Source organism: Podarcis vaucheri, assembly GCF_965113315.1.
Source record: "Podarcis vaucheri genome assembly, chromosome: 2".
Lineage (NCBI taxonomy): Eukaryota > Metazoa > Chordata > Lepidosauria > Squamata > Lacertidae > Podarcis > Podarcis vaucheri.
Window position 1 is genome coordinate 62,441,175 of NC_138760.1, and position 22,266 is coordinate 62,463,440.

General features: G+C 41.2%; 1 long non-coding RNA gene across 1 annotated transcript; it reads right to left on the reverse strand.

The window, feature by feature from the left end:
* Positions 1-6,874: 6,874 nt before the first annotated feature.
* Positions 6,875-12,643, reverse strand: LOC309525941. The gene is made up of 3 exons (XR_014216593.1): positions 12,591-12,643; positions 10,489-10,574; positions 6,875-7,285 (listed from the first exon to the last, which is right to left on the reverse strand). It is a non-coding gene; the product is annotated as an uncharacterized lncRNA (long non-coding RNA).
* Between the last annotated feature and the right edge of the window lie 9,623 nt (positions 12,644-22,266).

The following is a 22,266-nucleotide window of genomic DNA, read 5'->3' on the forward strand; positions in this document are numbered from 1 at the left end:
AAGCAAGCCTGCTTCCCCCAAAATATTAAACTTTTTTGCAATAAGGAAAACGTAGTGGAAAGTGTCATGGGTTAAACCACAAAGCCTAAGACTTGCCAATCCGAAGGTCGCGGTTCAAATCCCCGCGACGGGGTGAGCTCCCGTTGCTCGGTCCCTGCTCCTGCCAACCTAGCAGTTTGAAAGCACGTCAAAGTGCAAGTAGATAAATAGGTAGCGCTCCGGTGGGAAGGTAAATGGCATTTCCGTGCGCTGCTCTGGTTCGTCAGAAGCAGCTTAGCCATGCTGGCCACATGACTCGGAAGCTGTAAGCCGGCTCCATCGGCCAATAAAGCGAGATGAGCGCCGCAACCCCAGAATCGGTCATGACTGGACCTAATGGTCAGGGGTCCCTTTACCTAGTGGAAAGTGTGGGCTCAATGCAACATCTCCATTTAACAATTTGGAAGGAAAACTCAAAGGATAGATAGCCTGGAAGCATCAAAAGAGTAACTGGCCCAAGGTCACTTCTTGAAAGGAATGCAGATTTAAGGCAGGGTCTTCTTGCTTCTTGGTCTTTCATCCTCTATCTTCTACATCACACAGGTTCAGCCTAACTGACCTGTATACTAGATGTACTGAGCTACTTATCAGTGCCATGGAACTAACAGGCCTTCCCTTCCATTCACTAGTGGCTGAAAAAAGGGCCTCCTTAGAAATACATCTCCAGCATCTGGTGGTTCAGAATATTTGTGAGGAAAATATCCTAGGAAGTGGTCCTCATTCTTGCTTCTGTGCTCAGTATGTCACAAGTAACAACAGAACCAATCAGTTAGTTAGTGATGTTAACTAACCCATGCTTGCTAGACATTTCCAGGAAATATAAATCCTATCTTACAATCCATTTTTCCTTCAGGACAAGCTCTTAATAAGCCTCTTATACATTGCAAGACACACACAAAAACTGTGTCAAGGAAGCAATTTGTTTTCTAACTCAATATGAGCTACAACCAAGAACTAATTGGCTTGAAACTGCTTCCCCTGCCAGCCATCTGGGTGACACTTGTGGTCTTCAGATGTGGTCGCCTTTGTTTTTCTAGATGTCCTCCTGGCTCCACCCTTACGTTCACTTTCTTCCTCCTCTTTGCCGATCTTTTAGCGAGACAGCTGATTAAGACAACTCAGATAATGTATTTGATTTTTTTATATATATAAAAGAATTAAACTGTAAACCACAGAAAATCATCATTGCTGTCTGGAGTGGAATTACGCATTATTTACTATTTAAAGTTAAAACATTAATCAATAAGCAGATGTCTCTGATGGAGCTGACAGTTGCTTATGAAGTCCCATGCTGTAGTCCACCAGTTAATCATCGTTTCTCAAGACTCTTATTCTGATAGCACAGAATAACATAGCGACTCTTCTGGAGTTCATCCCCAGTGAGAGATGGTCGCAGTCACTGAAGGAGATAGGAACACATGAACTTCCATCAATACAGGACTCTTTCTATGAAGTTTTTAAGCATCTGCAAAATGGAGGGTGAACCTGAGGGCGCAACTCGCACTGCTGTCTTTGTAAGTCATGTCCCACGCTTCCTTAGCAGATGTTCCACATGAGTTCTGCACAACCCATGAAGCATCAAACATTACATAACACAATATCAAAATGTGGGTGGGAGTTTTACCAGGATTCCAAGTTCCACAGGTTGTATTTGCAACCATCTGCATGCAAAACATATATTCAGCCAAGAACCTTTGATCCCTGCTTTAAATAGTGTAAGACCCAGTGAAACCTCCATGCATTGGGTCTAGTTTAGTTGCTTCAAGCTTCCATATACTCATTTTCAATTTTGCACAGCATCTGGAATTGCAGGCATCTTATAAAATAAAGCGAGAATAACAAGTTGACGTTTCTACTTGCCATCTGAATTTCTGTTGCCATGGATGGTTTTATTTGTAACTGAATTCTATATTTTGTTTTACACCATTTTAATCTTATCATTTAGCTTTGGGTTTGGACTGTGCAAAAGGCCACCCTGGGACCTTCAGCTGAAGGGTGGATTACAAACACTTTTTAATAAAATAAATAAACAATAAACTAGAGCTGCGCTTGCATGTTGATATTTGGGAATATTATGACCTCCCAAGCCAAGCAGACTTTGATACACATATCTAACAAACTGGTCCTACTAGGCAAAAATTACTGGTTTCAATGGAACTTTCTCCTTGGTATGTATGCATGTTTTTGTTTAGTCGTTTAGTTGTGTCCGACTCTTCGTGACCCCATGGACCAGAGCACGCCAGGCACTCCTGTCTTCCACTGCCTCCTGCAGTTTGGTCAGACTCATGTTGGTAGCTTCGAGAACACTGTCCAACCATCTCGTCCTCTGTCGTCCCCTTACGTGAGTGAGCCCTCAGTGGGACTTACTTTTGACTCAATGGCCTACGTTTGAGCTCCTTCTACAGTAGGACTGTAGCCATATACATATTGCACAAATAGACATTCATACAAGATTTGTTCAGGATTTTGTAGCAGCAAACCTTTTTTCTTCTCTGGACATTTGGCATTGCAGATCAAGTAACAACAGATAAAAGGGGTAATTTACATTGGGCTGTCTGTCTTGCTACGCTAGTTTTCTTATCTAAACACCAGCTAAACATGAGTATGAGCTCAGTTTGAAAGGCAACTACAATATTCAGATTCTTGAATAATCCATATGCATGATGTGACCTGCTGTTTATAACGTTTTGAAGCTGCAGATTAGAGATGTACTAACTCACAGCTTGTCCTGATTTAACACTGAACTACATTGAAGTGATGAATCATAATTACTGCAGGATAGACAGATAATCCTCATTTCTGGTGATGGGATTGAACAAAGCTTCAGCGTGTCTGTATACAGACAGTAAAGAAGGGGTTGTTTAAAAGTTCATGTACACACAGAATCAAGCCAAATTGGATTGTAACTAGAACTCAACCAAAACTAGTAGACTTTGTGTGTGTGAGAGAGAGAAAGTATTTTTCAGCAGCATGGAAAAACGGCTCTCATTTTCTTGGAGCCTTTTGGCCTTCTTTGCTGAAACGTTTGTACTTGCGATTTATTCACTCTCACCCTGCCCAACCCACTCTCAGTGGCATCATCATATAGTTATGGTGTGTGGCCATCTCTGACTGCATGGTCTTACCCATGGAATGACTCCAGAAAGGAGGAAGTGGCAGATAGAACTATTTATTTATTTTTATTTTGTAACATTTATTTCGTAACCACTTGATTGTTAAGAGAAACATAAAACAACAAAGCAGTTTATGGGGGGGATGACACAATAGAATTATTAGTAGAAACAGTTAAATCATTCAAAAAAATAGAATCAGCAAAAAACCAAATCATAGAGTTCTGGAGTTGGAAGGAGCTGTGAGGGTCACCAAGTCCAACCCCCTCAGCAGTCTAGATATCTGACTAAAAAAATTCCTTCCAGTAGCACCTTAAAGACCAACTAAGTTAGTTGGTCTTTAAGGTGCTACTGGAAGGAATTTTTTTATTTTGACTATGGCAGACCAACACGGCTACCTATCTACTTCTAGATATCTGGTTAGGCTTGTCTAAGCAAGAATGTTTTTAGCAGGCGCCAAGCAGTGAGATCACCTGCCTGATATCAATAGGCTATGACTATGAAGGCTGCCTTGTATATCTCCCCCCTCCCCGTACTACGTCCCTGGTTGGGATAGTGCACCACCATGGACACAATTACCAGTCCCGTTTTCAATGTGGGTGGCAGGAACAGATCTTTCCAACTGCTCCACAGAACAACAAATTATTTTGCCAAAGAAAAATGTATACAATCAGTTGTCAGATATTGGGCAGTATGTCATGCTTCAAGGAATTCGATCCCTCTCCCTCATGGCTGGCAGCTAGAAATGAGAAAACGTCCTCCCTGTGCCAGCTGATCTGTGCATTCTGCCTCTGACCTTTCTGTTCTACTACTCTCAATACATGCTGGGTCCTGGGAGTGCGTGGGGTACAAATGCTGTCTAAAGACACTGAGTCTGTCAGCTGTCTCTCCCCTGGTGCTGCTTCTTCCTGCCGCTCTCGCAATATTTCCCAGCTTCTCCCTGCTACTGTCTTTGAACTATGACCTTTTGCAAACTACTGTTCTAAATCTATACTGTCCTCCTCTTCTCAGGAAGGTTCAGGAAGGGAGGGGCGGTCCCCACCATTCCTCCACAGTCCAGTCCCTGACACCGTATCCAGTACACTTGCTCTGTCGGTGAAAAGATTTATGCTAGCACAACAGACCTTTCCTTCTTCTCCACCCTCCTGCACCTTCCCCAGATCTGCTCCAGTGGCTTTTGAGAGGAGAACAGAGAACAGATTTAGGGAGCACATGGCGGGTGGAGAGAGATGGGTGTTCTGTTGTGCAAACATAAATCCTTGCAGTAACAGAAGAAACCCATTGTATCTGATATTGTGTACTATTGCATCCTAAATCCATGCAGAGTTTATTTAGGGGAGGGTGTTAGGAGTTCAGCCTACACTCAGGTAGGACCTTGGCAGAGACACACGTCCGACTGGCATGTTCTCTTCCTCCTGGTCGATCATTCAGGAGCATCATAAGCTTTCTTCAGCCCGAACATCACAGCGACCGATGCCAACCGACACTGGCACACTTAGGAATCTGCAGAGTTTGTGCATCTTGCGTAACAGACTCAGCATTTTGGCTAATCTACTTTATTTACATATAAACACACACGGAGCACTGCAACATGGCTCCCTCTCTCTCTAGCATCAGACAGCAAAGAGAAAAAGAACAAAGGACAAAAGTCCCACTTCACAGAACACAGTAACACAAACATCCTGTTACCGTCACTTCCCACTCTGTGGAGTCAAAACATATACTGTCATGTGATAGACAAAAATCCCATGACTGCAATCATAGATCAAGAATTCTAACAGAGGGGTGGGAAATCAATAAGGAATTAGAACAGAGCAGATGTATGGGTAAATATGAAAGGAGTATGACTGATCCATTCATCCCTCGTCTGTTCAATCCTTGCCTTCCATGACTGAGAAAAATGACCGACAGAGTCCAAAAGCCTCTTAAGGAGAGGGATGGATGGAGGGAATGAGGGAACTTGCATCATGAGAGGAACAGGAACAATGGAACCCTGTAATTCTCCCGAACCAGTCAGAGGCTTCTGTTACCACAACTGCAGTGCCTTACTGAGTGTCTATCTAGGTTGCGTGCAGTTTGTTAAGGGCACTGGGAATAGCAGCTCTGTGAGGGGTAAGCTACACTTCCCAGGATTCTTTGGGAGAATAGCTATGTGTTTTCAATGCATGGTATGGATGTGAGCTGTGCCAGGGGCACATGGTTTACAAAGCAGCACATGGCTTGGGCACACTGAATTAATGTAATCATAGAGAGTTACGTATGTTCATCCAGTTCTGTCTACTCTGACTGGTAGGGGTCCTCCACTCAGAGTTCTTCTTAAGCAGGGGGAGCCAGGGATCAAAACTGGATTCATCTGCATGAAAAACATGTGCTGTGCCACTGAGCCTTGACATATAGTGTTGTTTTTTTAAAAAAAATGTTAGATAGGGGTTTGGGGGGTTGAAGTTATTATAAACTCTTGCGGGAAAGGCAAGATAGCCTGGAAGGTGACAAAATAAACAAGGTATCCTACACAAATAAACAAGGATTTCTTGGTACCCAAATGTTCCCGTCTGGAGGAGCATTTCCCTGCATTGTTTCACTCAGCCTAGCACTATGTGATGTCTTCCTCAAAGAGTTCTGTTGCAAAGTAGGCACAGTGTTTTCGAGAGCTCCGCTGTTGACAAGCTGACGTCTCTGCCTGGGCTGGAACAACTTCAGCTCTTTGTCGTGGTAAAGCTGAATTACATGGGCAAGCATTTCCCCCGGTCCTAACACAGCTTCATAATGCTTTCATACACAGAAAACAGAATTATTCAGCAATGACTTCACGAATATGATTTGGTTCCTAGCCACTTGTGCACTTAATTATTCTTCAAAACAGATGTTCAATAAGAGCTGACAAAACAAAGAAAAAGGACCACCAACCGAATGTTTCCACAAGTAGAGCTTTTAACTTGGCTTCACAATAATTCACCCACCCAGTCCCAACAGGGGATTCTCTTTCAAATAGATTCAATTGCTGAAATTGTAGTCTAATTCAATGAAAGCCCACTTGCTCCAAGTCATATTCATCCATAGTCCACACCACACCATTGCCTTCGCTTATTTAATATGAGACCTAACGTGTCCTAATATTTCATTTTAATGTTTGTTTCTTGCAGGTCATCTCCATAATTCAGCTGCTGTGGTTGATTCCCTGTATGATCTTTTTGGACTTTCTAGACACATGAGGGGCTCAAACATGTATTTCCTCCTCACGGAACAGCCTTTGTTGGGAATACAGCTACATGGGGAAATGATCTAATACAGTGCATGTAACCTCAAAGCTGCATTTCTGTAATGCACCCTATGCAGAGCTGTCCTGAAGATTGGTCCCAAAGCTACAGCTGGTGCAGAATACCAGGGTTAGGCTGCTGTTAGGAGTGACCTACTGTTAGCATGTAACACTGCTGTTAAGAGGTCTATGCTGGCTGCCAATTTAGCTACTGTGCCAAGTTGGTGTATAAATTCTTCATCTGTCTAGAACAGGGGTCAGCAAGCTTTATCTTGTGTGGGCTGGATTGGTCCCGCAGAGATCCCTCCGTGGACCGGATCTCTCGCGCGCATGAGCGCCCATGATTTCCAGCATCTGCACATGTGTGCCCGCGATTTTCAGAGTCTGCGTCTGTGCAGGTGTGATTTCTGGTATCTGCGTGTGCGCAGATATGATTTCCGGTGCCCCAGAAGTGAGTCCCTGTGCCACGCTGTGCTGGTTTAGAGCAGCACGCGAGCGGGCACCTCGGTTCAGGGGCCGCTTATGGGCCGGTCAAACGACCTCCATGGGCTGCTTCTGGCCCATGGGCCTTAGGTTGGTGACCCCTGGTCTAGGACCCATTTGCCCTATTTACCTGTCTTTTCTCATGTCCTCCTGCTTGAACCCTTAAGCCATCATGTGAGACCTTGAACACTTGGGTCATTAAGTGAGTTTACCCTCAAGACCACATCTTCTCTCTCTGCCTCAGTTTTCTTCCCTCAGAGAGCCCCTCTCTAGGACCACAATACCTCCTCTCTGCCATCTGTTTCTGTTTCCCCTCAGGACCAAACAATCTCCCCTCTTCATGTCTCGGTTTCCCTCCCAAAGACCACAATGTTTCTTCCTTCCTCAGCTTCTGAACCTAGAAAAGAGTCACATATTAAAAAATAATACGTCATAATAACATATACAATCCATAAAGCCTTAGTCTAAAAATGTTATAACAATATTACAGTAGCAGTCAAAAAAATCCCAGCAGAATAAAGCAGTATAAATATTTTTAAAAGAATTTTTTGTTAATGGATAGTTATATACAGAGTATTAAAATGTCAATTAAAAGCTGTTTGAAAGCGGGGGGAGTCATCCATAGCAATCTAAAAGTCATAAGAATAAACTCTAATTATCGTGCAGGTTTTTGGGGCCTGTAGCTTAGTGTCTGAGACTATGCTATGTGTACACATCATATAAAACACCCCATTTTCAATCCCTGGAATTTCTATTCTAAACAAGGAAACATAACAAGAGAGCTTTATAGGACCAGATTGCTTTTCCAGCTCAAATCATTCAAGAACAAGAATCAGTACATAATAATTCCAACTGAAGCTTTTGCTGTCAGGCCTCATCCCACATTTTCTGATATAGAATTCACTGTTTCCCTTCAGGCTGACCAGTGAGGGTCCCTCTGAGCTTTAGCCGAGTCCTTACCTCTCCCTTACTACTTTGTAAATATGGCCTATAATCATTCTGTGACTGGGGCCTTCTATGCAGACATGAGCTCCTCTCTTTCGAGCAGTAGATTAATTTGATATTAGGCTGTGCTTAGCTCTAATTTCATGTGAAACATTCCCACCAGCATGGATCAAAATTTACATCAGGAGTTGATTTCCCAACAGCAAAGGCATTTCTCAGTGATGAGGTAGTGGTTCATTTCCTACAGAGCCATCAAATTAATTGGGCTGAATGAGAAACTGAATGGATTTTGGTCTGAATCTTGCAGTTGTTCTTACTCTTTTAAAACTAAATGAAATGCTTGTAGTCTGAGACAGACACCAGGTAATATGAAATTAATCTCATTTCTTCCAGTAATCCGGAAAGCCCAGTATAGAGCTAGAAGCAGAGAGTGGCCTAATGCCGATGGATTCCCATTACAAAAATGAGCTTGCATGAGCCTTAAACTTACATGGCTCCCATCAGTGGCTCATTTAGATCATTCTAGACTCCGGATTTCATGGTCTTGTGAGTGGTGCTCTCTAGATTGCCAAGTGCATTTTTTCCTCTGTCTTCAAAACGTACTAATCCAGCCCTGTTGTGTTTGCCTCCCTTCTAAGTGTTGTTGTGAGGAGCCGTAGACTTATGCCCCCCTGGGTCCAGCCCTCATGGTCTACCTCCCATCCCCACTGATCCATCTCCCACCACAACTCCTCCCTATGTGCAAGGCGAAGATGAAAGGCTTTCACTTTTCAGCAAACTACGGTTCCCTATTACAACTGAAGTCAGGGTTCTATGGTTTAGCCTAACTAGCTAATAAATAAGTTTGATGCAGTTTGATGCTGGTTTGCTAACGAGAGTTAGAAGAAACCACAGTTCCTTGAGTTCAGGCAAAGAACAAAGAACTATACCTTGTTGCAAAGCGGAAGCCTTTGATCTCTACACCATCATAGATCCAGCCATGGCAGCACAAGTCTGCATGCTTCCTATATCTGACGACATAAGGTTTGTGAGCAGGATTGCAACTGACATACAGCACAACAATATGTGCCTGTCCCTAAGCACAGCATGCAACTGTAGCTGTGTCAATGAATGCACTCTATGCCTTGTTGCAACTCTCAAAGTCTGAGGTAGCAGAAACAAGTCAAATGTGTTATTCATACAAGTAACAAAGCTAATCTGTTATGCATTGCAGCTCACAAAAAAGAAACCCTCCTTGATCTCTGAAGAAATCAGCTGATGTGTGTGGACCATTTGGTCTCATTCCTGCTGCCTCCACATGTAGTTCTCCCTATGAGCATTATTAGTATTCTTAATGCCAACCAGCTGTTCTTAAACAAGCCAGCTGTACAGCTGAGCTCAATGGATTTGATGTGATTTTCTTTTTTAGAATGACAAGGTTTTGCCATATGGTCTGCCTCTTGATTATGCACACTATAAAAATGTATTTCGGAATGACATGTAAAAAGCAAGATGATAGTAATGGAACTGCCTGTGTGTCCTTTTTCACAATGCATTTTTTCATCTGTCATTCATAAATCATCAAGGAAAGTTTTCCCAATCAAGCAGTTTCCCCATAGGCTAATTTCCCCCCTTTATTCATTTTCAGTCAGTGTCAAAAATGGTCAGATGTTCTTCATTCTCCCACCACCCAGTAGCACTCTAGGAATTAATTCCTTCAGCCAGCCCAGTTCAACGACACAATGACCGGAAGGACAGGTGGGTTCACACCAAGGGTTGCCAAACACTACGTGACATGGAGTCCAAAAAGTACCTGGGAACAGCAGGTAAAAGCCACCCATAAGTAGAAGCACTAGGGCTTTTTATCAGCAGGAACTCAACGGAACTCAAATCCAGCACCTCTCAGGTGGGCACCATTGGCATTCTAACAGAACAAGGGAGGCGTGAGTCCCAGCACCTCTTTTTCTAGAAAAGTAGAAGCGCATTTGGAATTACTAGTCAGAGTGGGACTCCTGCCGTGTAGGTTGAAAATGGAATTGCCTAGCCTGGCTTATATAGCCAAATGTTTCTTTATTTTATTTATAAAATTGATGTTATGGTGGAAAACATTTGGAGAAACTAATAAAAATTATTATAAAAGGGGGGGAATCAAACCTGCATGTTAAAAAGAAGAAGAAAGAAATGGAATTGCCAGTGCCCTGAACTGAGGGCATCTCATAATGTGTCATTGCTTTCAGAGAGACACTTTGGGCTAAAACATGGCAGCTAGGGTATTTATTTTTAAAAGGATGGGAAGTTTAAAATGTAGCTCTTGAGCCAACTCATTGAATAAACTGTAATTAACACTTTTACAATAATTTTATGCCAATTTTTAAAAACACGCATCTCACTGTACTCATCCACCTATCCCTGCCCTCCTAGAAAATGAACAGCATGGATTTTATGATGTCTCATGGGCTAACTCCAAATGAAGGCCTCCAGCACAGGACCTGGTAAAGCATTTATTTATTGCCTTGTGAAATGGATGCAGTAGCCTCATCTGCTTCCGGATGTTGGCAAGGGTGAAGCAACAGTCAACCCTGATTGCCCACTCAGGAAGGAAGGAAGGAAGGAACATTGGGGTCTTGGTGTTACAAAAGATTAAAATAGGTCTGAAAATAATCTAAAATTCCTCACTTTTAACCCTTGGTGTCACAGCTGTTTGTGACGGAGATTTGTTCTGTTTTCCTGACTGGAAATAGTGATTGTAGTGCCATCATCACCTGTCCAGCAAAGCCAGCAAAAGGCATTAGCAGATATCATCATCTAAATGCTACATGCCCTCAAAGAATCCTGGGAACCTTAGTTTGTTAAGACTGTTGGGATTTGTAGCTCTATGAGGGGTAAATTACAGGCCCCATGATACTTGAATGGAAACTATGACTGTTAAAGTGGTATAAATGTGCTTTACATGTATGCTGGGATTGTTAATGAAATATTTCTATCTTTAAGAATGCTGCTGTGTTTTGTGAGTTCAGGGCAAAAATGTCCATTTCTGCTGAAGCGCCCAAGAGTGCACTTAATATCGCGTCAAGAATGATACAAAAATAGCAGCTCACACCAGCCCTGAAAAGCTGCAAGACAGTTGGCCCCTTACATTGTGACTTTTACCTCAGAGCAACTCGTAAAAAATAATGTTGTTGACATTTGAGGAAAAAGCAGGTTTCCTGTTTGAACTCTGACAGGTATCGGAAGATGTGAGTAATGTCAAATCTTGGGTTTGCTTTAAAGGCAGTCTGTGGTCATGGGTTTCTCACATTTGTTGTGTGCCAAGCAGCTTTGAACTGCTTGCAGTACTTTGTCAAAAAAAAACACAACACAACACAAACAACAGAAAAACCTCTTGGAGATTCTTATCGAGAAGAGAGACAGGATCCGTTATGACATATGTGCAGTTGTGAACAGGTTACTGGAGATCAAAACCGTTCTATATTACAGGCTTCGCTTGCTGTAAAATGTGGTAGATGTACCTGATACCCCCGAGCAAACGTTGTATTTCACTGTGTTTGGCCGGAAAGGGATGCTTTTTTGAGACCAAGCTTTTATGTTTATTTTCATTTAATATTATTTTTCTGAATCAGAGGTTAACACTTTTGACAAAAAAAAAACCAGTCCAGGAGGTTCCTTGTGAATTGTTTTTTTTAAAAAAAAATATTATAAGAGCAGTTTTAACATGTGTTTACTTTTCCTTTTTCTGAGCAAGTCTGAGCCCTCGGTGCCCAGTCGAAATCAGGCAGGCACAATCTCTAAGTTTCAGGCAACGGGTTAAAATGGCTTTACTTCAAGAGGCTTTTGAATAATAAAATAAAAATAATATTTTAATTTGTTTATATGCCGCCCATCTTGCTGGGTTTCCCCAGCCACTATGGGTGGCTTACAACATATATAAAAACACAACAAAGCATTGAACATTAAAAAACAAAATATCCTATAAGAGCAACAAACAAATCAATAGAAACCAATAATAACAACAACAATAACAATAATAACAAATAAACAGTTTACAGTTATACCAAAATTAAAATAACCGCCAGCCCCAACTAAACATTTAACCAACATCAACCCAGCAAAAACAAAACAGATGAACCAACATTAGAACTGTTTGAAACATTTAAAAACATTTTAGCCAGTTGCTCCAGCACCATGAACATTGTTCTAGTGTTCTGCTGTGAAATGTTTTAATCTACGTAAACCACTATGTAAACCACTTTGAGACACATGATGAAAAAGAGGGTGTACTTTTCTTAAATAAATAAAAACATGTCTGGTGCTATTTGGCACTGCTACCTAATGTTATAACAAGGACTGGTCCAATGCCTTTTTCTACCTGAAGTGAAAGCAGGGCTGGATTTAGGTTTGATGGGGCCCTAAGCTACTGAAGTTAATGGGGCCTTTTATATGTCCAGCTGTCCTTTGTCAACAACAAATGGTCGCTGTTTTTTGTGTTGAATATATGCTATATGGTAATTCATGGACCTAATAGGTATCTAAAGCTATTTGCATATAACAAGATATGTATTTTATCAAAGTAATTGTTGAACTGAAATACAATTAAGAATTTTGGAAATGTACATCCAGTTGTTCTTTTTCCCTTTAATATTTTTTTGGGGGGCCCAAGAGAGTGGGGCCCTAAGCTATATCTTGTTTAGCTTATATGTAAATCCGGCATTGGGTGAAAGACTAGCTAGTGTTTCCCATTCCTCATATGAAAACTGATGAGACTTCCAGTAGAATCTTACTTCAACAATGGAGAAGGGAAAGATTCTCCCATCACAACTGAATAGAGCAGCCCAGGGCTAGCCATGTGGCAAAAACACCCCTGTCCACTAACACCTGACTGCTGCTCCTTGCCGCTGCAGCATCATTCTACCAAATGGTAGGGCCGGTGCAAGCTAGAATTATGAAAAAAGAATCATAGGTTCTTTTTTTAGAAATGCATCTACATTATTATTAATCTATTTATTAAACGCCTTCTACACAATCATCCCAAGCTGATATAGAATAAAAAGAGCAAAAAACCCAGTTAAAAACCCAGTGGATACATTTAAAACAAAACTGAAATAATACAAAGCAGACACTTGTGGCAAAGACCCATCTATCCAGCAGAGAAAGACTGTCAGAATAAAAATGTTCAATTGTTTCCACAAAGTGCAGATACTGGGCGCCTGACAACAGTGATACTGTTTTACAGAAGAGGCAGCCATATTCAAATCCCTGATCTGAGTTACTGCAGAGCAGACTTCTGAGGTCTTTGGAACTTGCAGGAGAAACTCTCTCACTGACCACAGTGATCTTCCTCATACATAAGGGATAAGCTGGTCTCTCAAGTAACCTGGTTCTCAGGTGTATAGGACCTTATATGTTAGTGCCAACACCTTAAAATTGGCCCTGGGGCAGATTGTCAGCCAGTGAAAATCCTGCAAGCAAAACATTGTATGCTTATGGTAGTTTGTCCCCACAATCAACCTAGCCACCTCTTGACTGAGTGATATAGACTGAAGAGCAGGAAGTGACCAAATAGTTGATGGAAGAAACTCACAGCATTGTTTAAAATTATATTATTACCGGTAGTTTTTTCTTTGTATTGAGTAACATTTATTTTAATTCTCCGCAACAGTAAATGTAAGGGTGTCCCTGATCTGTAATTGAAGTGCTCCTGTTCTGACTTTCGTCCAGCTGGTATGTGGTTGCTGACCATGACTTGACACTTTTATTGTAACTAGTTTTACAGTGTGATCTAGTTCTTAAAAGCCCTCTGCTCTAGCCTTCATTTCAATGGCAGAATACAACAATATTCAGTGCCATCAAGTTCCCCAAACCTGTGATTGTATGTAAATATAACCTTAATACCATTCTACATAATAAACACTAAGATGGGTGATTGAGATGGGTGATGGTGCTTTAAAATGAATTTAAAACAATTCTTTTCAAACAAAACTGTTGAAGTGGCTCATTAAAATGTGCTGCTCCTTTGATGCTCAAGTTATCGATGTGCAAGCAACTGTACTTCACATTCAAAGGAGAACACAGGGCTTTGCTGTGACATCCATATTGATCACCTTCTCTTTGTTAGAATGTGTTACCCTGTAATAAAGCCAGGTGTGCTCATTCTCTACAGAGGATTTGAATATTTATGCACCATCAGATTGGCCCTGATTTGCACCGAGACTCGTCATACAGAGGTGCCTTGTGCATGGCACTAGAGCTTGGTTATTAGGAGTTGTTTGTGCTTCACAATGTGAACAATTACGCCTTAGAAAAATACAACCTCATTTCACCTTATATTAGCAGTCCTCATTTTCCAAGCACTGCCTAGAATAAAAGGTTAATTAGGACTTACGCTTTTTTACAAAAAAATTAAAATAGCTATTTTAAAGAAGCAATTCTATGCAAATTTACTCAGAAATAAGACCCACTGTGTTCAGTGTTGACTATTCACATTTAAACTCCTGAGAACACAATAGAATTTCTATATAGACATGCATAGGATTGCTCTCAATTAGAGTTGTTTATGTATAGTTGAGGCTCCAATCCTTAATGCACTTCCCAGAAGGTAAGTTCTATTGACCTCAGTGGGATATATTTTAGTAACCATACTTAGGATTGTAGTGCACATGTTAAGCAAGTATGCTGTGGGGATGATACAAAACTGTACATCGTGTTAAAATAATTTATTGAAACCGATTGATTCATCAGTGTTTAATCACTAGTAAACCATCCATAAAATGAACACACTTTTTTATCTCATTCTTCTGTGAAAGGTTTCATTTTTTACAATAACCCAAACAAATGAGATTTTTTAAAGCCATGCTGACAGCATTCAAAGACATTAGATTATTGAATAAAAATACTGAAGGTATACATTTCAAACAAACATTCTTTATTCCAAGGATGGGGGAACCTGTGGCCCTCGAAAGGTTGTTGGACTTCTTCTCCCATCACCCTCAACCACCGTGGCCAGTACTCAGGGATGATGGGAGCTGTAGTCCAACATCTTTGCTGTATTCAAATTATCTGAAATTTCCTTTAGTCGCAGATCCGCTGTCATTATCTGCCCCTTCAGTTTCAAAATATAGCAGCTCTAGTGTTGCAGATTTCTGACTATCATGATGTTGGGAAAGATGGAGGGCACAAGGAGAAGGGGACGACAGAGGACGAGATGGTTGGACAGTGTTCTCAAAGCTACCAGCATGAGTTTGACCAAACTGCGGAGGCAGTGGAAGACAGGAGTGCCTGGCGTGCTCTGGTCCAGGGGGTCACGAAGAGTCAGACATGACTAAACGACTAAACAACAACAACAACAACAACAAAGGCCCGGATTTAGAAATTCTTGGAAGAAATGTTAAGCACTGCATTATGGTCTACAGGTCCCCTGTTGAAAGGGAAACGGGGAGCTAGTAGATTCAGTCTCTCAACCCCTATCCCCACCAACAGGTGATGTGCATGTGTTGAGCAACAGCCCCAGTCAAGCAGCAGAAGCTACATGTGAAGACCTACATGCTGATCAGCTGTGCACTAATGGATGGATATAGCATACACAGCACCTTATTGCATATACATGACTCAGTTCAATGCTGGACTTACGTCTTGATTGGTTTGGTGTTGTAAATTCTGCTGTCACCACACCTATTTGGATAAAGGAGGGCATGATAGATCAATACGCTTAGTATGCTAAAGTTACATGGAAATTGTTCAGTACATTTCATACAGCAGTGGGAGGTGCATGCCATTTTAATGTTTCTATGTTTAGTTACCTGCTAGCAAACTTGTAGTGGAATATAGATAGGGATCTTAGGTATAACTGTACCTGTGGTGAAAGGGTTTGTAGATTTGTACCTAGATAAAGACGGAATGGAAACATCTGTCAATTGTAACTTCACTCTACAGCAAGACAGTTCAGCACAGATATTGCTTTAAAGATACTAGTCATTTTACTCTTCTGGAGACAAAGTTTTAAAAGTAAAAAAAATCCTCTTAATTTATCCAATTTTGGGATAATCAAACATTTTTTAAAAAAACCATGCACATTTGTATTCACATGTATTGAACACCCCGATACTAAAGATTTTAAAGTTAAAATCTATTTTGAAAAACTATCTCCAAGTTTGGGAGCTATATCTCAATTTTCAAAAAATCCAAAATTGGGACTATGCCCCCAATTTTACAAAAATCCAATAAGTTTTCTGTTATTTGTACCAACTGAAATTCAGAATTCCCCATTATGAAATACTGGTGGAAATCTGCAGAAGAAGAAAAGTATTTTAAACTGGAGGTTGGTTTGCCCTTCCCTAAAAATAAAAAAAATTTTGGGGTATGACATTTCCCCCATTACTTCTTTTGAACAGGAGGCAAGTATGTCAAGTTTGATCTTCTAATATTATTTCATGGCCATAGCATAGGTTACACGCAAACATGGATGAGAGCTCAATGCAGCTGAATGCTAATGTGCACTTTTAAATTGGATATATTTCACAAAATTTGTCAGAAAACAACAGACATATTAACAAAACCTATTAACCAAAACTGTCTCCAGAGGATCAGGATTATTAACATCCTTAAGAGGAGTACAAAGGTGACAGGGTAACTCCAAGAGATAGTAAGGGGTAGTGGGTGCTCCCTACTCGCTCACCCAATTTTCAGATTCAATCCATGTTCCCCTAACATGGCTTTTGCCACACATTTGACAGAGATTGGATGTGACTAGGGTAGGAGGGTAGGAGGAGGGATGCTTAGCCCTTCCCCAACGAGTCAACTTCCCACTCAAAATCAAGAGACACATTGCTTTTTACCCCACTGAATTCTATGCTTGTGTTTTGCAATGTGTTGTGGCAAGAGAAAAGCAAAGCTAGGCGGAATGCCCTCTTTCTAAGATACGATCACTAGTTGGGAGAAAACAAGGGCTTGGACACAATGAAAGCATTCGACTACTCTGGCCAGGTCAGCACTGTGGTGATTGTGATGACTAAGGCTGCGTGCACACTATACCTTTAAAGCACAATCAAAGCGCATTCTTTCCTTCAAAGAATTCCGGACACTGTAGAATTTTAGTCATAGTTGAAAGAGAATTACGGTATATAAAAATGATGTATAGATGGTACATTACACCAGAAAAAGTGGCTAAAATGTATAAGACGGGATCAAAAACTTGTTGGAGATGTAAAGAAAAAGATGGTACATTTTATCATATATGGTGGGAATGCAAAAAGGTCAGAAATTATTGGGAAATGATATATAATGAATTGAAAAAAATGTTTTAAAAGACTAATGTTAAGAAACCAGAAGCATTCTTACTAGGGATTTTAGATCAAGAAATAAGAAATAAGAAATGACAACTGGGAATTATTTATGTATGCAACAACAGCGGCAAGAATTCTACTAGCACAAGCTTGGAAGACAGAAGAAACCCCAGCAAAAGAACAATGGCAAGAGAAACTCGTGGAATATGCAGAATTAGCAAAATTAACAGATAAATTACATGAAAGGGACAACAAAGACTTTAAAAGAGAATGGAAACCATTTACAATATATATGAAGAGTTGGACTCATTGCCAGGGTTTGAGTAAACATTGAGTAAACATTCACAAATATATATAATAATAAAAAAATAGATGTAAATGTATCAGGAATTAATTGGGGGAATAATACGCAGGATGAATAACTTGAAAGTAAAACAAAGTGGAAGTATGAGGGAAGTCCAGGGGAGGGGAGGGCAGAAAAAAATAGAAAATGGTTAGAGACGGGAAGACACCCGAAGACACCAAAACCTGCATTCATAAAGGATGTATATATATCGAAAAACCAATAAAAACTATTTTTAAAAAAAGAATTATAGTCATAGCAACCTTTGATAAATTATGCCTGACTGTGCAACTGGTGATCACATATGTCACATATAGGTTGCTCCTCCCTTCCAGCCTATAAATGAAATTTTTCCGGGGTCAATGGTACCATAATGTTTAGATATCCCTAAGAACATGAGAAGAGCCCTGCTGGATCAGGTCAAAGGCCCATCTAGTCCAGTGTCCTGTTCTCATGGCCATCAAGCAGATGCCTTAGGTCCACTCCACATTTTCTAGTTTACTAGATCTGGAGGAAATCCAATCCAGATTTTACTTATGGGTTGAATTATCTCTACAAATTGTGCTTGGCTTGGCAGCCATGATAGATCCTGGTGGGCCTCACTCTACATCTTTGTTTCAATGAAAGTTGCTTTAATCAAATCCCAGACTTTGCCCTGAACACTTATCTGTGATTTACGGGGCCCCATGTTAAGTCTTACAGGTTCTAGGCAGCATTATCACTGCACTGGGAAGAGAGAAGAACAAAGTGATTTTTTCCCCATGTGCATATTATTTTAATATAAACCTAAGGTTGTTATTTATGTGAGTCACTGCTTGTTTATTATAGATCTCTATTGCTCCATTCTTCCAAGTAGTTTAGGGCGGCATACACAACGCTGCTCCGTTTTATCATCCCACAATGCCTGTGAGGTAGGCGAGACTGGAATGTACTGACTGAGCTAATGTCACCCTGTGAGCTACATGTCTGCCTGGAGATTTGAAGCCAAATCTCCTCAGTTCAAGATCAACACTTGACACACTACAAAAACAGTGAAAATAAAAAAAATTCCTTCCAGTAGCACCTTAAAGACCAACTAAGTTAGTTAGGAAAAGGCAAGGGGTGGGAAGGTGAAAAATGGCTAAGTCATGTATAATTTTTCACCTTCCCACCCCTTGCCTTTTCCTGTAAGACCTATTGCAGTCGTTAAGAGACGTCAACAGGCTCATCTCAGCTATCTGCCAATCTCCCATTCCCACCACCCTTCTGAGTAATACCCCTCCCCACCTTCTCACTATATAGAAGGATCTGGCAACTTCTGTTTCAGTGTATCTGAAGAAATGTGCATGCACACGAAAGCTCATACCAAAAACTAACTTAGTTAGTCTTTAAGGTGCTACTGGAAGGAATTTTTTTATTTTGACTATGGCAGACCAACACGGCTACCTATCTGTTACAAAAACAGTGAAATGTGAAGATGCACAATCATCCAGAACCCACAAGGCAAACCACGGCCATCTTAAGTATATCAGGCACCTTGTTGCAAAGATTCCTCCAGCTTCCCAGAGTTTTCAACCTTTTTTTAGGGCTGGAGGAAGTGGGCAGTGGCTGGAGGGCAGCTCCTCCGGCGGGGAAGAGGCGGAGGCTAGATGAGGTGCCTCCCGGCTCAGCTGGTCGCATCATGCCATGGTGGCTATGGCAGGCGGCACACTGAGCGAGTGGGCCTGTGCTGAGTGAGCAAGGGCGTGTGTGCTGCTCCCAACGAGCGTCGGCTCAGTTTTTTCCCTTTTAGCCTTCTGGCGCCCCACAGAATTCAGCGCCTGCAGGCTAAAAGGGAAAAAACCAAGCCAACGCTCAGCGGGAGTGGCGCACGCGCCCTCACTCACTCAGCGCGCTCAGGACTCTCGCCTGGTGCCCTCCAGAATTTGGTGCCATGGCACCCTGCACCACTAGCCTCTATGGGTAAGACGGGCCTGAGGCAAACTCTGTTGTGAATTTAAGTGATGCACATAAATGAAAGCTGCAATCCTTGCCTTGTTACCTAGAACACCAGTAAGTTCCAGTGATCACAGTTGTAGGGGGTTGGATTAGATGACCCTTGGGATCCCTTCTATGATTCTACGCTCTTAATTTTGAGTAAACATGCACACAGTTTTGAGCTGCACATCTGTGAGGCAGACATTCATTAATGTTTTGGAACAGTTCTGGCACATGATACATGATCAAAGCCATGCATAGCTTGAGCCTTAAGAGCTAAATGTGTGAAAGGACACTCCTCTTGATTGCTCAACGGAAATCTGTGTTACAGAATTGAATTAATTAGCAGCCTCTCCTTTGATAGGCAGGGGCTTGCAATGTCCTTCTCCATTTCAATAATGAATTTATTATCATTGGGGGGGGGGGGAATCTGGTTAATTCCTCTCTTTTAAAAGTCCATATCGGACAAGCACTTTGTTCAAGTTTGTTCTCAAGGCCATTCATGGAACTTGATGCGCACACAGCACTCCCAGTGGTGCCTGTCCCCAATGCTCTCGACGGCATTGCATTTCTTAGTAATTTTAACATTGACCTTATCCTAGCAGCCTATTATATGGCTGGTAAACTTTAAAGTGCTTCATGAAATCACAGCTCTGTGTTAAATCACCATGGAATTTTACATCCGCTTTCCAACACTAAATCTCTTCTAGCTGAAGTCCAGAAAAGCTAAATTGCTCCTTACTTTCAGCCAAGCAATTACTCACTTGACGCTTTCTGAAAAGATTTTGTGCACAGTCTTATATGTCTCCACTCTTTAGTTGTTTACATTCAAACCAGCGTGTGGGGTTAAATGTTAAAAGTGAACTCTGTTTGTCTGCTTCAATTTATTTGTTCAGTTACTTCACAGAAATGAGCATCTAGCTGAAGTTTCCTTCTATCTGGCTCAGATTTAGCAGGAAAATAATTTTGCAGATGATAACTATCAGAAATAATGAATGGATAAAAAGTCTTGGCATGAAGCTACACTGTTGGTATCGGAGAGCAGAATTCCATTGACTAACTTGCTCATTCACGCAATAGTGAATGTGCTTCTTGAAGCATATAATAATTAACTATGACTGGAATACAATGCTCAGATTCAGCCTTTTTATCTCAGTCATTGGTTTTGGGTTTTTTTAAAAAAAACAAAGACCTGTTGTTGAATATCAAGGATTCTGTTAATTCACGAACACTCAGGGATGTGTACCGTACCTTACAGTGATGCCTGCTAAGCAATTGCACCCGAAAAGGTGGATGAAATCTATCTTTCTTGCACTCCTACTAACACAATTGCATCTGCACAGCATCTGAGAAAATACATACAGAAGGGCTGGCCAACTGTTGGCCACAATGGGAAACAGATGAGTCAAACAGGTCATAACTGTAAGGCAACTGGACAGACAAGTGGTTGACATTCACATTTAGCAATTCAGCTGAATAAAAATGATCATAACCATGTGTATCTGTAATCGTTATTTCTTGCCATTAGTTGGAAGCTGAAGTGTGAGTGGTGGGAAAGCTCTAAACAAAGTGATGGAGACAAGTTCATGCACTCCTTACGTGTATCGATTGAATGCATGGAAGGGTGAGCAGAATCACACCTCTGTATCTTCACTAGAAGGTGTGGAAGGGATTCTACATGCATTTCAGCTGTATGAGGTGACCAGCATTCCCAATCATATGTAAGAGCCTATGTGTATCTTCCACTGGACATGTGGAGAAGGTCAGGAGCGCCCCTCCGTGAATTCAGTCAAAGCATGCACCGACTGTGTGAAGAGGACTTATGTTAGATGTGTCACTCAGATTAGGGGGAGGAGTAGCCTTGCAAATGTCATGAACAGGCAGCAATTCCTTTTTTTAAACACAAGTGATAAGGCTGGAAGCCTTGCCACCTACTCCCAGATCAGTAGGTTAGAATGAAATCACCAAGACGTAAATGAAATGCACTGTGCCCGTGCTGCAAGGCATGTGCTCTGCCAGTCAAGTCACAGGACTGAATGCTTGTGTGGGAATGGCACAGCATCCTGTTCTTTATCTAATGGTGTGGTCGTATATGCAACTGTTTGTGCTGATAGTGTGTGCATCTGTTCTATTTGTTCTGCTGTGCTGTACGTAATATGCTTGCCCATGCTATGTGTACAGTTGTGATTTCCCCCCCATGACTGTGCTTTAAGAATGTTTGTTTCTATCTGTCCAACATGTGTTTGATGCTGCATAGTGCCTTTGTATGTTTGGTTTGATATGCTCTCTGCACTCTGTCTGAAAAGTGCCCAATGTTTTCTGCTGTGTGCCTGGGAGGAACTTTATTTCCTGTCTTGTTGCCACTGCTATGCCTATAGTAGCAGCAAGTTGTATGTGTAAAATGAGTTCCAATCTTAGGAATCATTTTGATGTACTTTGACCTTTGCTTTCCTAAGGGATGTTCGCTCATTACTTTCAAAGATTATATAATCTTGTGTATTAGAGTACACAAATATTTGAGCTGTACACTCGTACAGTAATGCAAATGAAATATTCAATGGGTATGCAGTCTGTGTACACAACACTTGAGCTGTACAAATGAACAAATGTGCATTCTTTCACACACAAACACTTGTACATGTGTGGAGATAGCTTATATCTGTTTTCAGTGCAATGTCTGAGTAACTCCATAGTTTAGAATCTAAACTAATCCCCATGTCAGGTGAAAAGGTGGAATAATAATAATGATGATGATGATGATGATGCCTGGAAAATATATGGTGCAATTGGGTTTTGTAAGCTGCAGCTAATAAATCCAGTGGAAACACTTTTTCCTCAAAAGTCATATCTTAAATAATTATCTGTCAGTTTCCTTTATAT